General features: G+C 46.4%; 1 protein-coding gene and 1 pseudogene across 1 annotated transcript in view; one reads left to right on the top strand and one right to left on the bottom strand.

Annotated features, from left to right (window-relative positions):
* The window catches only part of MAPK1 (mitogen-activated protein kinase 1), a 104,533-nt gene extending 99,477 nt beyond the window's left edge, over positions 1-5,056 (top strand). Inside the window, exon 9 of the mRNA XM_002743577.7 lies at positions 1,152-5,056. The gene's annotated coding sequence lies outside the window, so the exon portion shown is untranslated. The remainder of the gene's footprint in view (positions 1-1,151) is intronic.
* Positions 5,057-16,882: 11,826 nt separating this feature from the next.
* Positions 16,883-17,224, bottom strand: LOC100400341 (large ribosomal subunit protein eL34 pseudogene; annotated as a pseudogene).
* Positions 17,225-18,522: the final 1,298 nt, after the last annotated feature.

The following is an 18,522-nucleotide window of genomic DNA, read 5'->3' as shown; positions in this document are numbered from 1 at the left end:
ATAGAATTTCTCCAAGTAAAAGTAGAAACATTGGGAAAACAGAGGGAAAGCATGCTGCTTGTGCTTTCCTGGTGTGGTGCTTCAGGTGGACCCTGGCTGGGCATAGAGAGTGAGGGAAATGCTTTGTTTCAGGGCACTGGTTCAGAGGCCTCGTGGGAACATAGCTGTCAGGTCACTTCTGACCTGCATGATCAGCACCCATCCAGCCTGTGGGAACCAGCTCCTTGCCTTTCCAAAACCCAACCCATTATCCTTACTCACACTTCCCACCAGGACTGTTTTGCCCTCAATCAGAGAAAGCTTGAGCATTATTAACACACTGTCCCCTGCCTGTGCTGTTGACTCTGTCCTGGCTGGTCATTTAGAGAGACTTGCTATGAATAGGAGGCAGCAGAAGATCCTTTTGCATAAAAATATAATATTTTACAGAGGCCGTTAGACTCTTAATTTTGACCATGGAGTAGTATTGGGTATCTTATGGTAAATGAAGGGCATCTTGGGAACACTGCAATCAGAATAGGCTGGGGGGTGGTGCCTTTCCTACGTGTGTTGTGGAAACCACATCAGAACTGACTGAGAGGAGGTGCCTGTGGAGTGAGGGCCAACCCTGGCCCCTTCAGAACTGCCGTGTATTACCCATGCCCAAGTCTGTCCAGTGAAATGGCCATTTTGCAGGAGTCTTTTTTTCCTTTTCCCCCCCTTTTTTTTTTTTTTTTTTGAGATGGAGTCCTGCTCTGTCTCCAGGCTGGAGAGCAGTGACACAATCTCAGCTCACTGCAACCTCGCCTCCCAAGTTCAAGCGATTCTTTCGCCTCAGCCTCCCGAGTATTTGAGACTACAGGCACGCACCACCACACCCAGCTAATTTTTATATTTTCAGTAGAGTCAGGGTTTCACCATGTTGGCCAGGATGGTCTTGATCTCTTGACCTCGTGATCCTCCTGCCACGGCCTCTCAAAGTGCTGGGATTACAGGCGTGAGCCACCATGCCCAGACCCCTTTTCTATTTTCATAATGCTCTTGCTGCTGCTGCTGTTTTAATGTAGTTCATTCTTGTCACTTTTGTGTTTTGCGATAGCTGATGACGATGTTGTTTTCACAACTTAATTCAGTGTTCACTCTTAACTCGGTGGTCTTTTGTGTTTCTATAGGACAAGGGCTCAGAGGACTGGACATTCTCAGACATCGGTGTTCTTCTTCCCAGTTCTTGACCCCTGGTCCTGTCTCCAGCCCGTCTCGGCTTACCCACTTTGACTCCTTTGAGCCGTTTGGAGGGGCGGTTTCTGGTAGTTGTGGCTTTTATGCTTTCAAAGAATTCCTTCAGTCCAGAGAATTCCTCTTGGCAGCCCTGTGTTTGTCACCCATTGGTGACCTGCGGCAGTATGTACTTCAGTGCACCTACTGCTTGCTGTTGCTTTAGTCACTAATCGCTTTCTGGTTTGAAAGATGCAGTGGTTCCTCCCGCTCCTGAATCCTTTTCTACATGATGCCCTGCTGACCATGCAGCCGCACCAGAGAGAGATTCTTCCCCAATTGGCTCTAGTCACTGGCATCTCACTTTATGATAGGGAAGGCTACTACCTAGGGCACTTTAAGTCAGTGACAGCCCCTTATTTGCACTTCACCTTATGACCATAACTGTTTCCCCAGAGCAGGAGCTTGTGGAAATACCTTGGCTGACGTTGCAGCCTGCAGCAAGTGCTTCCGTCTCGGGAATCCTTGGGGAACACTTGTCCACATCTTTTCTCATATTGTGGTAGTCACTAACATATTTAAGGTATGTGCTATTTGCCCAGCTTTTAGAAAATGCAGTCATTTTTCTAAATAGAAAGTAAGTACTGCACCCAACAGTGTCAATCTGTAGACTTACTGTGGTCACTTGTACCGTGTAGAGGTGTAACACTTGCCAAGAAGCATTATGTGCAGTACTTAATGTTTGTAAGACTTACAAAAAGACTTAAAGTGGCAGCTTCACTCGGCACTTGATCAGAGAAGTACGAAGGTTGCAGTGCCCAGCTGTGGGTGGGTTCTGGGGACGTCCCAGGGTGGAAGTCCACTCACTGGTGCACATACGCCCTTGAGCTACTTCACATGTGTGTTTCAGTAACCACGTTCATGCCTGAGGATTTAGCAGAGAGGAACACTGCGTCTTTAAATAAGAAAGTGTACAATTCTTTTTCCTTCTACAGCATGTCAGCATCTCAAGTTCATTTTTCAACCTACGATATAACAATTTGTAATAAAGCCTCCACGAGCTCATGACATGAAGCACTGTTCTGTTGTCAAGTACTCAAATATTTCTGATACTGCTGAGTCAGACCATCAGAAAAAGCTAGCACTAAGTCATGTTTGGAGCTCTATCCATATTTTACTGATCTCTTTTAAGTATTTGTTCCTGCCACTGTGTACTGTGGAGTTGACTCGGTGTTCTGTCCCAGTGCGGTGCCTCCTCTTGACTCCCCCACTGCTCTCTGTGGTGAGAAATTTGCCTTGTTCAATAATTACTGTACCCTCGCATGACTGTTACAGCTTTCTGTGCAGAGATGACTGTCCAAGTGCCACATGCCTACGATTGAAATGAAAACTCTATTGTTACCTCTCAGTTGTGTTCCACGGAAAATGCTATCTAGCAGATCATTTAGGAAAAATAATTCTATTTTTAGCTTTTCATTTCTCAGCTGTCCTTTTTTCTTGTTTGATTTTTGACAGCAGTGGAGAATGGGTTATATAAAGACTGCCTGCTAATATGAACAGAAATGCATTTGTAATTCATGAAAATAAATGTACATCTTCTATCTTCACATTCATGTTAAGATTCAGTGTTGCTTTCCTCTGGATCAGTGTGTCTGAATGGACAGTCAGGTTCAAGTCGTGCTGAACACAGAAATGCTCACAGGCCTCACTTTGCCGTCCAGGCACTGGCTCAGCACTTGAGTTTACATAAGATGATTTAGAAAGGTGTTTCTTTAGGGTCCTTTTTACCTCTGCTCAGCAGAGAATCAGTTTTATATTCCTTCATTCAAAGTCGTATGTCTCAAACATTCTGTCAAACCCTAATGAAGAAGCCCCAACATCTCAGGTTGGATTTCCTGGTTCTCTCTAAAGACGGTGTACCCAGGTGCCCCAGAGCCAGTGCTGGGTACGCCAAGTATTAGGAAGGGCCATCTGGCAATATGTGATCCTCACCACCCAGCCCAGGGTGCTCACACTCACCACCCCTGTGGCCGAAGAAAGATAGCTGGCTCATCCTCAGAAAACAGACTGACATCTCTATTCTTGCCCTGAAATATACGCTTTTCACTTGCGTGCTCAGAGCTGCCATCAGACTGTCCACACAGCATTCACAGGACACAGAGATTTGACTGTTACCTGATAATAAGTCAGTTTTCATTTTTAAAAAAAGCATTGACAGTTTTATTACTCTTGCTTCTTTATACTTTTTAAATGGAAAGTTAGTATTATGAGGTTACTTTGCTATCCTCTTCTAAATAGAAAACCATAGTCTTGGCTACTAACATCTGGAGACTGTGAGTTCCTTCCCATTCCCCTTCCTGGTACTGTGGTGTCAGATTGGCATGAAACCACTAACTTCATTCTAGAATCATTGTAGCCATACGTTGTGTGCTTTTTATTAATCATGCCAAACATAATGTAACAGGGCAGAGAATGGTCCTAACCAAGGTACCTGTGAAAAGCGCTAGCTATCATTTGTAGTAGACTTATCATTTGGCTCTTCTTACATTTGTAAAAATGTACAGATTAGGTCATCTTAATTCATATGTGTGACACTGAACAGCACCCCCATTATTAGTATGTTCAAATAAGCTTTCAGACTAATGGCTTTTTTGGTGTCTAAAATGTAAGCAAAAAATTCCTATTGAAACATTCCAGTCCTTTCATTTAGTTTAATGAAATATTGAACAAGCCAGTGGGATGGATTTGAAAGAACTCATCATGAGGACTCTGTCCTGACACAGGTCTTCAAAGCTGGCAGAGATAGACTTTGTGGCATCTGGGTAGAAGACTGTTCTGTGTGCAGTGCACGGTGTGTGTGCACACTTACTCTTTCTGCTCTTGGGCACAGGCAGTGGGTGTAGAGGTAACTGGTAGCTTTGAGAAGCTACATGTGGCTCACCAGTGGTTGTCTCTAAGGAATCACGAAGGTAAACTACCCACACCACATGCCACATAATATTCCAGCCATTCAGAGAAGACTGTTTCCTCTTTATTTGCTTATATGTTAATATGGTTTTTAAATTGGTAACTTTTATATAGTATGGTAACAGTATGTTAATATACACATACGTATGCACACATGCTTTGGGTCCTTCCATAATACTTTTATATTTGTAAATCAACGTTTTGGAGCAATCCCAAGTTTAAGGGAAATATTTTTGTAAATGTAATGGTTTTGAAAATCTGAGCAATCCTTTTGCTTATACATTTTTAAAGCATATGTGCTTTAAAATTGTTATGCCGGTGTTTGAAACATGATACTCCCGTAGTTCAGGTGAGAAGCTATAACTGAATATGTGGTTTCTCTTATGTCATCCACCTTGACACAATGAGTCAGAAACAAATGGAAATCCAGAGCAAGTCCTCCAGGGTTGCACCAGGTTTACCTAAAGCTTGTTGCCTTTTTTTGTGCTGTTTATCCGTGTAGAGCACTCAAGAAAGTTCTGAAACTGCTTTGTATCTGCTTTGTACTGTTGGTGCCTTCTTGGTATTGTACCCCAAAATCCTGCATAGATTATTTAGTATAATGGTAAGTTTTAAAATGTTAAAGGAAGATTTTATTAAGATTCTGAATGTTTATTCATTATATTGTTACAATTTAACATTAACATTTATTTGTGGTATTTGTGATTTGGTTAATCTGTATAAAAATTGTAAGTAGAAAGGTTTATATTTCATCTTAATTCTTTTGATGTTGTAAACGTACTTTTTAAAAGATGGATTATTTGAATGTTTATGGCACCTGACTTGTAAAAAAAAAAAACTACAAAAAAATCCTTAGAATCATTAAATTGTGTCCCTGTATTACCAAATTAACAAAGCACCGTGCATGCATAGTTTAATTGCACTTTCATCTGCGAAAGCGTGAAATTGTCTAGTTCTTCATTACTTTTTCCAGATGTCTTCCTGGTTTGCTGTGCAAGTGGTAACTTTATGATAGGGCTGTGAGCTGCTCCTCGAGTTAAATGGGGCTGTCAGTGCTCCCTAGGGTTCTCCAGGTGATTCTTCAGACCTTTGCCTGTGGGGGAGCTAGGTGATGCCCATGCCCATCTCTTTATCCTCCTGAACAACTGCAACCCCACTGCTGGGCAGATGTCCTGGGCAACCCTTTTTTTCACAGCAAGAAGTCATAAAGATAGGGATTCTTGGGCATTTGGTTTTTACCAATATTGGGCATTATGCAGTGACTTATTTACAAAACAAAGATATTGGGATGTTTTGGATGTGGTGTTGTGGAAAGATCACAGGTCTTGGACCTACCCAGCTGGGTTCAGAACTACCCCCTGCTTGTAACTGCAGCTGGCTGTGGGCGGGTCATTGTGTCTGCTTTCTCTGCTTCAGACTGTCAGATATAAAGTGGAAGCAATATTACTTGCCTCCTATATGGTAAAGATATAAAAATACATTTTAACTGTTTAGCATAGTACTTGAAAGCAAGTACTCAGTAAATAGCAAGTCTTTTTCAGTGCTGCTTTATTTCATTAAATTTTGTTGCAAAGTGTCACTGAAATGCCTGCCAATGTAAGTAACTGCTAATCTGAGAGGAAACCCTTTGTTAATCAGAGAAGAAACCCTCTCCTGCCAGAAACCTTCAGGGAAATGAGCTGATGGCACCTAAACTGGGAATTTGGAGTGGGATATTTGAAGCACCATGGGAGTATTCTACTGGCCCTCTCCCTGAGAGACTTAACACTCCTTCCTGTTGTCTGTAGAAAGCAATCAGAATAATCATCTTCCTCTATCAGCACAGGGGCTTGGTCACATTTTCTCTGCTTTGTGATGGGTTCTTCTTCTCAGCAGTAACTCAGCGGTTCCATGTGGCAGCTCAGACCAGCATCTAGACTGGCTGGTTTGCTGTATCTACTCAAAACTAACATTCAGAGCCAACCTGGACCATCTGAGGGAAGCAGAAAACACCCCTAGGCTGTGGAGGCAAGTGCAGACCCCTTGAGCCAAGGGGACAGGATTGGGGAGTGCCAAAGAGGAGCAATGCAGGGACAGGTTTTCCTAGGGACAAGCTTAGCATCCCTGACTCTAGGAGGAAGGAGCAGTGAGGCAGAGTCAGTGGAGGGGATGGTGGCACTGGGCCTCATGGGGCCAAGATGGAGACAGGGCTCGTTCTCTTGAGTCTGGTGCCAAGGACAGCTGAAGATGATGTCATTTTCAGGTGGAGAGGAGAGAATGGACGGGGGGTCATGCCCTGTGACATGTCTTTTGCAGGTGAAGGTGGGAGACAAGATCTTTGCTGAGGATGAGGCAGAGGCATCATGAAAACTGTAATGGGACTGCCTGCCGCTGGAAGGGCCTGCGGTGACACTAAGACACCCTCTGCCTGCATCGTCATGTTAGCTGGGCTGGGTGAAGTAGAAGACCAAGGGGAAGAGGTACAGTGGGGAGACCATGTAGGTTACAACCACAGGGCTGGTGGAGGGGCTGTGGCATCCAGACAGAGACCACATAGCTGGGCACCTGCTACAGCTGAGCATATGGTGTGGGCAGTAGTTGGCAGACCCCGCCATGTCCAGACAGTGCAAGTGGGGTGCCTCAGCATCACAAGCCTAGACTGTGTCTATGGAAAGCAGAAAGTCACCTAGGGCTGCCCAGGAAGCTGTGAGGCCAGTTGTGTCACCCTTGCCGATGGTGACATTGTGTTCAGTTGTGGCAGGAGGGAGGGAAGGAAGAGACCCTGTCCAGTTTCAGTCACAAAATACCCAATGGAAGATGCCAATCCTGTGGGTTTCCTTGTGACTTCACACTGGCTTTCTTATCTGCTTCAGATCCATTCTGCAGACACTTGAGTTCCTGCCAAATAACGTAGTGCCAGAGGCCAGGAGCGGGGGCTGCAGCAGGGACAGTAGCCACTTTCAGGAAATGCCTGGACCTGCTGGTCCCTGAGGGAAGGGAAAACACCTTTCAGCCATACGCAGGCCAAGGAGACTGATGTCCGGTAGCTTTGTGATCATATTTCTGTGGGGATCCACAAATGTGTATGTGTAAAAGCTGGAATGATTACAGCAAGAATGTGACAGTAGCAGTTTTCCATTTGAAGGCAAAGTTGTCTTTATTTGAGGATATCAGAAGGACCCTCTGGGCCATTTTCACTCCTCTGTACTCTGTACTATGCGCACACACAGAAAACAGCAGCCTGCCTACTTTGAGAGGAAAGCCATCTTTTTGAGACGGAGTTTTGCTCTTGTTACCCAGGCTGGACTGCAATGGCGCGATCTTGGCTCACTGCAGCCTCCACCTCCTGGGTTCAGGCAATTCTCCTACCTCAGCCTCCTAAGTAGCTGGGATTACAGGCATGCATCACCATGCCCAGCTAATTTTTTGCATTTTAAAGTAGAGACGGGGTTTCACCATGTTGACCAGGATGGTCTCGATCTCTTGACCTTGTGATCCACCCAAAGTGCTGGGATTACAGGCTTGAGCCACTGCACCCAGCCAGGAAAGCCATCTTTTAATCACCAATGCCTAGAAAAATTTTTTACTGTTACTTTCTTCCTTCCTGTGCCCTAATTTCTTCCTACCAAAGTTTTAAGTCTAAGGGAGTTTTTCATATAATAATGTTCCACATCCACAGATAGGGCCTACAGATGCCCTCTGGAGTTGACTGGAAACATGACACCCTGTTCATGCTCTGGAACCTGGGATGTGCTGAGCTGTGTCCCAAGCACAGGCATCCCAGCAGTTTGAGTGCGATGTAGAACCACCATGCTCCAGACACAGACTTGAGAAAAACATGTCAAAGTTTAAAATAAGTCCCTGATTAGGAGTTGGGGAGGAATCTTCTTGAATTTCTTGGCCAGAATGAGCAGAGGAGCCAGTGCCCCTTTTATTTAGTAAGACCAGACAGTAACAGAAGCCAATCATCAGCTGTGAAAGTGATGAGTGAAGCAGGGGAGACTCCTCTGTGGTGGGATACTGGACAAGGGAAGCTAAATGTGTGAAGAAGGGAGGCAGGGGTGTACAGTGACCTTGGACACTAGGGCAAAGCTCTCAAGCCTGGAACAAGGCACTGGAGGAAGATGTGCTGCCAACCAGCAGTGTGGGCCCCTGAGCTAACAGGCCATGTGCAGAGGGGCCTCAGGCCAGCCCTGAGACCAGATTTGAGAGGCAGTAACCCAGTGGCCACGTCACCATTCCTTCAGTCTGCCCACTCTTTAATCCCAGAGACTGCTTTTAGTATTTCCTTTAAAATACTCTGGGGAGCATGCTAAGCCTTACAGGCTAGCATGCAGAAATGCAGGTTTTCTGAGGGAACCAACTACACGAGGAGGAGGAAAGTACTAATGCCACAGGGTGAGACCCATGACAGGGCCGAGCATTTGGAAGTCAACCTTAGTTGCTTTTCAAGAATTGCTTTGGCCAGGTGCGGTGGCTCACACCTGTAATCCCAGGACTTTGGGAGGCAGAGGTGGGCAGATCAAGAGGTCAGGAGTTTGAGACCAGCCTGGCCAACATGCTGAAACCCCGTCTCTACTAAAAATAGAAAAATTAGCCTGGGGTGATGTCAGGCACCTGTAATTCCAGCTACTCAGGAGGTTGAGGCAGGAGAATCACTTGAAACCAGGAGGCGGAGGTTGCAGTGAGCCGAGATCATGCCGTTGCACTCCAGCCTGGATGACAGAGTGAGACTCCAGCTCAAAAAAAATTTTAAAAAATTAGCCCGGCGTGGTGGCACGAGCCTGTGGTCCCAACTACTCAGGAGGCTGAGGCTAGAGGATTGCTTAAACTTGGGAGGTCGAGGCTGCAGTGAACCGTGGTGCCACTGCACTCCAGCCTGGGTGACAATTTGTTTTCTAAATTGCTTTCGAAAGTCTGCTGCACTTACACATTCCACAAAGCAGTGGTTTTCAAATACTTTTATCACCAGTATCCTTTCCTGAAATGAAATCAGTAGAACTTTCCCTGCTCTGAATAAGCAAGGGTGGGAACCTGTCTGCCTCTCACAGATAGCATAATATGCCTGCCATAGAGGAGCCAGAAAAGGGTGATGGGAACTGAGAGAGGAGAGCAAATGTCACAAAAGACTGAACAATTAAGGAAACAGAACAAGGCCATGGATGACTGTTAACACCTCTACAGTGGACCAAGGTAGGACAGAGAGCTGGCAGCATGGGCATCATTGTCAGGTCAGCAGCAGGAGGGCCTTGCTAGGGAATTGAGTACAGCCATCTAACTAGTTTATAGGAAGGCCCCCGGTGCAGTGGTTCACACCTGTAATCCAGCACTTTGGGAGGCCAAGGCAGGTGGACCACCTGAGGTCAGGAGTTCAAGACCAGCTTGGCCAACATGCTGAAACCCCATCTCTACTAAAAATGCAAAAATTAGCTGGGTGTTGTGGCAGGTACCTGTAATCCCAGAGGAGGCTGAGACAGGAGAATCGCTTGAACCCGGGAGGCAGAGGTTGCAGTGAGCCAACATCACACCATTGCACTCCAGCCTGAGCAACAGGAGTGAAACTCTCAAAAAAAAAAAAAGGATGATTAAGGCCACCAAAGTGGTCACACAAATGGGGGAGGGGCAGGCAATAGCTCATAAGACATGAATTTGTAAGGCGATGAGTATTGCAATGAACCAACCAAACAGGGCTGCCCTCCCAACACTGGTAACTTGGCAGGGAGGCCAGGCATGAGTTAATTTAATCATTTATTGTAAAGACGTTGAAACTACAAATGCAGTAAGTGCTTGAGGAGAGTAAGTACAGGAGTCAATGCAGCAATGACTCCCACAGTTTTAGAAAAGCACTGTCACTGGGTGAAGAACACACTGCCATGTGTGTACCTATGCAACTGTATTGCATGCTCTGCACATGTACCCCAAAACCTAAAATGCAATAAAAAAATAAGAAAAAAAAAAAAGAAAAGCACTGTCACTGCTAGATTGGAAACAAATATCTTTAAATCTGGCTGGGCATGGTGGCGCATGCCAGTAGTCCTAACTACTCAGAGGCTGAGGTGTGAGAATCGATTGAACCCGGGAGGCAGAGGTTGCAGTGAGCCAAGATGGCACCACTGAACTCCAGCCTGGGCGACAGAGTGAGAACTCTGTCTTGATTTTAAAAACCCTAAATTGTTAAGAGAGAAAGGCTGGGCCAATGCAGATTTCAAACAAGAAAGTCATACTGTCAGTGAAGGCTCTTGTGGCTGGAAGGTGCCAGGGCCCCAGGGCTGGAAGCACAGTGTTTTAAGGGCATCTACCTAAGAGGGGAGCACAGGGCAAGGAGGAGCTGCAGAGGGGTTTGGTTGCCAAAGTGAATTCCCTGAGGAGAGAGTGCTACTGCTGCCTGAGATGTACAGGCAGCACAGAAGAGGAATGGAATCAGCAGGCAGGAGAGGCAGATGATACTGTGACAGAAGACAACTGTCTTGTTTCCGTTTCCTTAGAAGCAATGAAAGCGGGAAAGAGGGTGAGCGGGCAGCCCACATGTGTGCCTCTACTGCTTCGGACCCTCCTGGGACTATCAGCCAGGCCCCAGGGAGGGAACCAGCCACAGTGTGACTGGCTCTTCTCTAATGGGAAGAGGACCTTGGATAGACTGAAGCAAGGACAGTTCTGCAAGGACAAGTCAGACCCAAGGCATTTTTTTTTCAGATAGGGAGAATTAGACCCCCGCCAAGTAGACACCAGAGTCACTATTTGGTTGGTGGTGATAATGGGGGTCACAGTGGCTGCCTGTCCTCCCCTAGGGTGAGCGTGACTGTGCTGACCTGGGTGGGCCAGCATGCATACCTCTCTGGCAGCCCTTTGTTGCTCGTTGATGACTTGAGTTTGGATGATGTCCCTGCCAAAAAGCATGCTGAGATGTCCTCAGTGTTGGAGGTGGGGACTGGTGGGAGATGCTACCCTTGTGAGATGTGGTTGTGTAAAAGTGTGTGGCATCTTCCCACACTCATGCTCTCACCCCTGCTCTGGCCATGTGCCACACCTGCTCCCACTACCCCTTCTGCCCAGAGTGAAAGCTCCCTGAGGCCTCCCAGAAGCCAAGCAGATGCTGGTGCCATGTACCATGCTTCCTGTGCAGCCTGCAGAATTATGAGCCAATTAAACCTCTTTTCTCTATAAATTAGCCAGACTCAGGTTTTTGGTTTTTGGTTTGTTTTTGTTTTTTTTTGAGATGCAATCTTGCTCTGTCACACAGGCTGCAGGGCAGTGGTACAATCTCGGCTCAGTGCAATCTCTGCCTCCTGGGTTCAGGCAATTCCTCTGCCTCAGCCTCCCAAGTAGTTGGGACTACAGGCACACGCCACCACGCCTGGCTAATTTTTGTATTATTTAATAGAGATGGGGTTTCACCATATTGGCCAGGCTGGTCTCGAACTCCTGGCCTCGTGATCCACCCACCTCAGCTCCCCAAAGTGCTGGGATTATAGGCATGAGCCACCACGCCCGGCCAGTCTCAGGTATTCTTTTATACCAACACAAGAACAGCCTAACACATTCACATGTCTGACATTGACATGAAACTAACTCAGGGTTGTATGTATATGCTAGTTCCCCTGTTTTAAGAATGTGCTGTCATCAAAATAGGAGGTCCCACCTGAAATCAGAGGACACAGCGTCTCCACTAGCAAAAGGAGCTCCAAAGGCAAGACAGACACCCCCAGCCACCTGGGGTGGCCACATCTAGGCACTGGAGGAAGTGTCCCTGCAGTAAGGGTTCCAGCGATGGCTCTGTGAGGACTCACTGCTGAGACATTAGCCAGGTCCCATCTTGGCACAGTTGTTAAAGACTCCATTAGATGTTCCCATGAGCTGCACAGCCCAAGGTTGAGGTTAGAGATATCAAGGCCACCTGGAGCTCAGCCAGCCAGTAACAGCATGGCCTGCTGCACGCCCCTTCCCCTTTGTCTTTTACTTTGTGCTTTATTTTTCCCTGGAGGTGGCTGGTATACATTTCTGATTCTGAGCCCATCTCGGGCCCCCAGAAGAGCCCCCACTGTCCTGATCCCCCGCACGGCACCCCACCACAAGCAGCAGGCACACACGATGGATATCAGGTGATATAGCTCCCCAGGAAAGCCACTTCTGTGGAAGACCACTTGGTGCTGTTACTGCAGCCTACTGGCCCTGTAGTAAGTAACATGATCAGCCCTTCAACCCCAGCCCAGGGTTCTGGTCAGGCCTCCACTGCCAGCCCCAAGGCTTAATGCACAGCATGTGCCTGCCAAATCTGACTCCAGAGGATGGAGGAAAGGCCTGAGACCACATACCCCTAGGCCACAGCAGAGAGCAGAGGGAGCACTCCTGGTGTGCTGGGGAATTTCCAAGATGCAGCACCATCTTGACAGGTACACCAGGAAGTTTAATACTTTGAATTGCCTTGGTAACCAGAGAAGAGGAATCATTAAAACTAGCAAACAGGGTCATGTGCAGTGGCTCACACCTGTAATCCCTGTGCTTTGAGAGGCCAAGGTAAGAGGATTGCTTGAAACTAGGTGTTCAAAGCCAGCCTGGACAACACAGGTTGTATTAACCTCTACAAAAAATAATTTTAAAAATGAGCCAGGCATAGTGGCATATGCCCATGGTCCCAGCTACTAGGACCACTGGGAGGCTGAGGAAGGAGGATCACTTGAACCCAGGAGTTCAAGACTACAGTGAGCTATGATTGCACCACTGCACTCCTGCTGGGCAACAGAGCAAGACCCACTATTAAAAAAAATAATAAAAATTAAAAATGCCATGTCAGCTAGCAGTGGGGAGGCTACATACAGGTGCTGAGAACTCCAGAATGTTTCTGTCCACAGAAATCTTTCATTTTACCTCCTGCCATTGATGCTTTCATCTGTTCACGCTGCACAAAAAGTACACCTTGGGTTGCATTTACGAATGTTTGGCTCTCCAGGACTATCTTGAAGAGAGTGAAATCTTCCGGCCGGGCGCAATGGCTCATGCCTGTAATCCCAGCACTTTGGGAGGCCGAGGCGGGTGGATCACGAGGTCAAGAGATCGAGACCATCCTGGTCAACATAGTGAAACCCCATCTCTACTAAAACTACAAAAAATTAGCTGGGCGCAGTGGTGCATGCCTGTAATCCCAGCTACTCAGGAGGCTGAGGCAGGAGAATTGCCTGAACCCAGGAGGTGGAGGTTGCAGTGAGCGGAGATCGCGCCATTGCACTCCAGCCTGGGTAACAAGAGCGAAACTCCGTCTCAAAAAAAAAATACTAAAAATTAGCTGGGCATGGTGGCGCGTGCCTGTAATCCCAGCTACTCAGGAGGCTGAGGCAGGAGAATTGCCTGAACCCAGGAGGCGGAGATTGCGCCATTGCACTCCAGCCTGGGTAACGAGCAAAACTCCGTCTCAAAAAAAAAAAAAAAAAAGTGAAATCTTGAAGGTCGTAGTTAACATTGTGTGGTCAAGATCCTCCCAGATCACTGGGATCACATGTCTTTTCTTGGCCATGGTTATGAAACTCCTCTTAGACACATCCTGACCCCTGTGAGGCCCCCAAAGCCTCTCTCTTCAGCAAACCTGGTCATTCCTCCCCTCTTGCTCATCTATTTTTAAAGCAGATTTTACTCTTTTAGTACCGCTTTTTACAGAGTAATTAAGCAGATAGTACATGGAGTCCCACACACCCACCCCTGCACCGTCAGCACACCTATCCCCCGCCAACCTTGGGGTTTTTACTGTTGCCGTGGTTTTACCTTTCCAAAATGTCATGTAGTTAGAACAGAATGTGTCACTTTCAGACTGGCTTCTTTCACTCAGCCATATGCAGTCAGTAGCCCTCCATATCTATTTGTGATTATATAGCTCTTCTTATCACTGGATAATATTCCATTGTATGGATATACCACTGATAGTGTCTCCATTTGGCTGTCAAAGAACATCTCACTTGCTTCCAAAATGAAATAAAGCTGCTATAAACATCCATGGGCAGGTTTTTGCGTGGACTTAAGTTTTCAACTCATTCAGCATGACTCTACCAGGCCCAGATGTTTTAAGGAAGACATCAGTTCTCTACAAATAAAGCTGCTATAAACATCCATGGGCAGGTTTTTGCGTGGACTTAAGTTTTCAACTCATTCAGCATGACTCTACCAGGCCCAGATGTTTTAAGGAAGACATCAGTTCTCTACAATCTCTTCCAGAAAACAGAAGCACAGTAAACAGTCATAACTCATTCTGTGATGCCAGCATTACCCTAATCTCCAAACCAGATAAAGATGTTAAGGCTGGGCAAGTGGTTCACACCTGTAATCCCAACACTTTGGGAAGCTGAGGCAGGCAGATCATGAGGTCAACAGATCGAGACCATCCTGGCCAACATGGTGAAACCTTACCTCTACTAAAAATACAAAAATTAGCCGGGTGTGGTGGTGCACACCCATAGTCCCAGCTACTCAGGAGGCTGAGGCAGAAGTTGCAGTAAGCCAAGATCATGCCACTCCATTCCAACCTGGCAACAGAGCAAAAACGCCATCTCAAAAAAAAAAGTTGTTATACAGGCCAGGCGCAGTGGCTCACGCCTATAATCCCAGCACTCAGATGCCGAGGCAGGCGGATCACAAAGCCAGGAGTTCAAGACCGGTCTGACCAACATGGGGAAACCCCGTCTCTACTAAAAATGCAGAAATTAGTTGGGCATGGTGGCATGTGCCAGTAATCCCAGCTACTCAGGAGACTGAGGCAGGAGAATTGCTTGAACCCGGGAGGCAGAGGTTGCAGTAAGCCAAGATCATGCCATTGCACTCCAACCTGGGCGACAGAGTGAGATTCAGTCTCAAAAAAAAATTATGTATCTTGACCAGATAGGATTGATTCCTGATATGCAAATCTGGATCAACAATAAAAAATCAGGCCAATTTTACAGGATCACACCTGTAATCCCAGTGCTTTAGGGTGAGGCAGGTGGATCACTTGAGCCAGGAGTTTGAGACCAGCCTGGGCAATGTGGCAAAACCCCATCACTACAAAAAACAAAAACTTAGCCAGGTGTGGTGGCGGGCACCTGTGGTCTCAGCTACTCAGTAGGCTGAGGTGGGAGCAACACCTGGGCCCAGGACATCAAACCTGCAGTGAGCTGTGATGACACAACTTCACTTCCACCTGGGCAACAGAGTGAAACCCCTCAAAAAAAAACATGGCTGGGCACAGTGGCTCACGTCTGTAATCCCAGCACTTTGGGAGGCCTAGATGGGTGGATCACCTGAGGTCAGGAGTTTGAGACCATCCTGGCCAACATGGTGAAACCCCATGTCTACTAAAAATGCAAAGATTAGCTGAATGTGGTGGCATGCGCTGTAATCCCAGCTACTCAGGAGGCTGAGGCAAGAGAATCACTTGAACCCAGGAGGTGGAGGTTGCAGTGAGCTGAGATGGCACATTGCACTCCAGCCTGGGTGACAGAGCAAAGCTCTGTCTCAAAAAAAAAAAAAAAAAAAAAAATATATATATATATATATATATATATATATATAATCAGATAGATTTGGAAAGAAGCCAGGCGTGGTGGCTTGCAACTGCATTCCCTGCTACTCAGAAGGCTGAAACGGGAGGATCACCTCAGCAACAAAATCTGACACCTATTCATAGTAAAAACTCTCAGCAAATTGGAATAGAGAGGAACTTTCTCAGCTTGATAAAAAGCATCTACAAAACACCCACGGCTAATATACTTAATGGTGAGAAACTAGAAATTTACCCTCTGCAGTTGAGTGTGTCCCCTCCCACCACTCCAATGATACATAGTATTGAAAGAGAAAAACCACCATCCTAGCATATTGTGTCCACTGAAATTATTTTTCATAATGGAGATAAAATAGCTGGGCATGGTGGTTCACACCTGTGATCCCAGCACTTTGGAAGGCCAAGGCAGGAGGATTTCTTGAGGCCAGCAGTTTGAGACCAGCCTAGGCAACAGAGCGAGACCCTGTCTCTACCAAAAATAAAAAAAGAAAGAAAAAGGAAAAAAAAATCTGTGCTTGGTGCCGCAAGCCTGTAGTCCCAGATACTCAGGAGGCTGAGGCAGGAAGATCACTTGAGTCCAGGAGTTCAAGGTTGCAGTGAGCTATGATGGCACCACTGTACTCCAGCTTGAGTGACAGAGGAAGAGACTCAAAAGAAAACAAGGCCGGGCACAGTGACTCACACCTGTAATCCCAGCACTTTGGGAGGCCAAGGCAGGTGGATCACCTGAGGTGAGGAGTTCAAGACCAGCCTTGCCAACATGGTGAGACCACCCCCCCCACCTACTAAAAATTAAAAAATTAGCTGGGCGTGGTGGTGGGCACCTGTAATCAAAGCTACTTGAGAGTCTGGGGCAGGAGAGTCATTAGAACCGAGATGGAGGTTGCAGTGAGCCAAGATCATGCCATTGCACTCCAGCCTGGGAGACAAAGCAAGACTCTGTCTCAAAAACAAAACAAAACACCAGGCACAGTGGCTCACTTCTATAATCCCAGCACTTTTGGAAGACAAGGTGGGAGGATCGCTTGAACCTACAAGTTCAAAGTTGCAGTGAGCTAGGATTGCACCACTGCACTCCTAAACCACAGAGCAAACCACTGCCTCTGAAGTATAAATACTTTATTAGACAAACAAGACAGAATTTGTTGCCAGTAGCACTGCTTTATAAGAAATGTTAAAATAAGTTCCCTTTTTTTGTTACTCAAAAAAAGTTTCATTTTTTATTTAGCTTTCTGACTGTGCTTGTGCCTTCCACACTTTCACAACGATGTTCTGTTCCTCAATAAGGAAAGCACACTTGATTCTGTCACTAACACATTTAGCACACATGGAACCACCGTAGGCCCTGCTGACATGTTTCTTTGTTTAGGACTACCTCATAAGAATTTTAGGTCTTACAGCACGAAGTCTGCTTGGGCACACGCCATATGCAGATTTTGGTGCTTTCCCAACCTTCTTGGTATAAAAGTAAACAATTCTATTACCAAGGGTTCGGGACAGCCTAGTTTTATTACAGGTTGTATTGTAGGAAAACCTATGTCAGTATGTCAACTAACACTGGACCATTTTGAGTGCCTGCAGACAACGTCTACAGACTAAATTCTTTAACAGCCTGAGCAACATTGCGAAAGCCCGTCTCTACAAAAAATACAAAAATTAGCTGGATGTGGTGGCTCATGCCTATAGTCCTAGCTACTTGTGGGGCTGAGGTGGGAGGATCGCTTGAGCCCTGGAGACAGGTTGCAGTGAGCCGTTATTGTACCACTGCACTGCAGCCTGGGTGACAGAGTGAGACCCTGTTTCAAAAAAACAAAGTTCTTGAGAGAATGATGTAAGTTGGAAGCTGAGATCTACATAAACATTTTAAATCTCCGCTCCTCTCCATCTCTCTGCTTACATCACCCATCTGTTCTTGCTTGTCGAACTTTTTCCATTAGAGCCCGTAGCATACTAATCCTAGGTATTTTAAATTATCAGTCTGATCATTCCAAAGTCTCTGCCATCTGAGTCTGGCTCTGACACTTTCTTCGTCTCTTCAGAAGACTGTGTTTTTTCTTATCTAGCGTGCCTTACGATTTTTTGTTGAGAGATGTGATCTTTTGATAATAACACTGAGGTGGATAGGGCTTTAGTGTGAGGTTTTTTTCCTTTTCTGGCTAGGAGCGAGGCTGCGTTTGCTGTAGGTGTCAGAGACTAAAGTGTTCTTTAGTGTCTTTGTTTCTGTTTCCCCTATTGTCTTGGGGTTTCCCTGGAGACTTTTTCTTAAGTAGAACCTGAGTCTTCTGGTTCTTTCAGCAGTGACCCTCTGTATTGTGTGGGAGCCCTGCAGATGGACTGGCAGGTGCTGATAGAGGGAAGCACTATCTAATCCTGTGATTAGCTCTCAGTCTTTTAGTGAGCCTGCGTTCCTGGGCTGTGACCTTCACAGGTGTGTCTCAGCTTTTTTTGCCCCCTTGGGTAAGTCAGAGTGCTACTGAGAACTAGAATTGGGTGTATCCCTTCTCCCATGTTGGGTCAGGCTCTGGGAAATCTCTCCTGCTGTCTGGTCTTTGTTGTTGAGAACACTCTAGAAACAATTAAAAATGGTTGCTTTTCCCTTCTCCCTGGTCAGACACAAGGGATTTCCCTCCATTCTTCACTATAAGAACCTGGTGGGGCCCTTGGAGGTAAAACCAACAAAAGTGTGGGAGTGTATTCTTAGACTGGATCCCCATGAGGTTTTGTTTCTTCAGTTTTTTTGTTTGTTTGTTTGTTTTGAGGCGAAGTCTCTGTCACCAAGGCTGGAGTGCAGCGGTGCAATCTCAGCTCACTGCAACTTCCGCCTCCCAGGTTCAAGCAATTCTCCTGCCTCAGCCTCCTGAGTA

The sequence above is a fragment of the Callithrix jacchus genome, chromosome 1 (genome assembly GCF_049354715.1).
Source record: "Callithrix jacchus isolate 240 chromosome 1, calJac240_pri, whole genome shotgun sequence".
In the NCBI taxonomy this organism is placed as follows: domain Eukaryota; kingdom Metazoa; phylum Chordata; class Mammalia; order Primates; family Cebidae; genus Callithrix; species Callithrix jacchus.
This window is presented reverse-complemented; position numbering and strand designations above follow the sequence as displayed.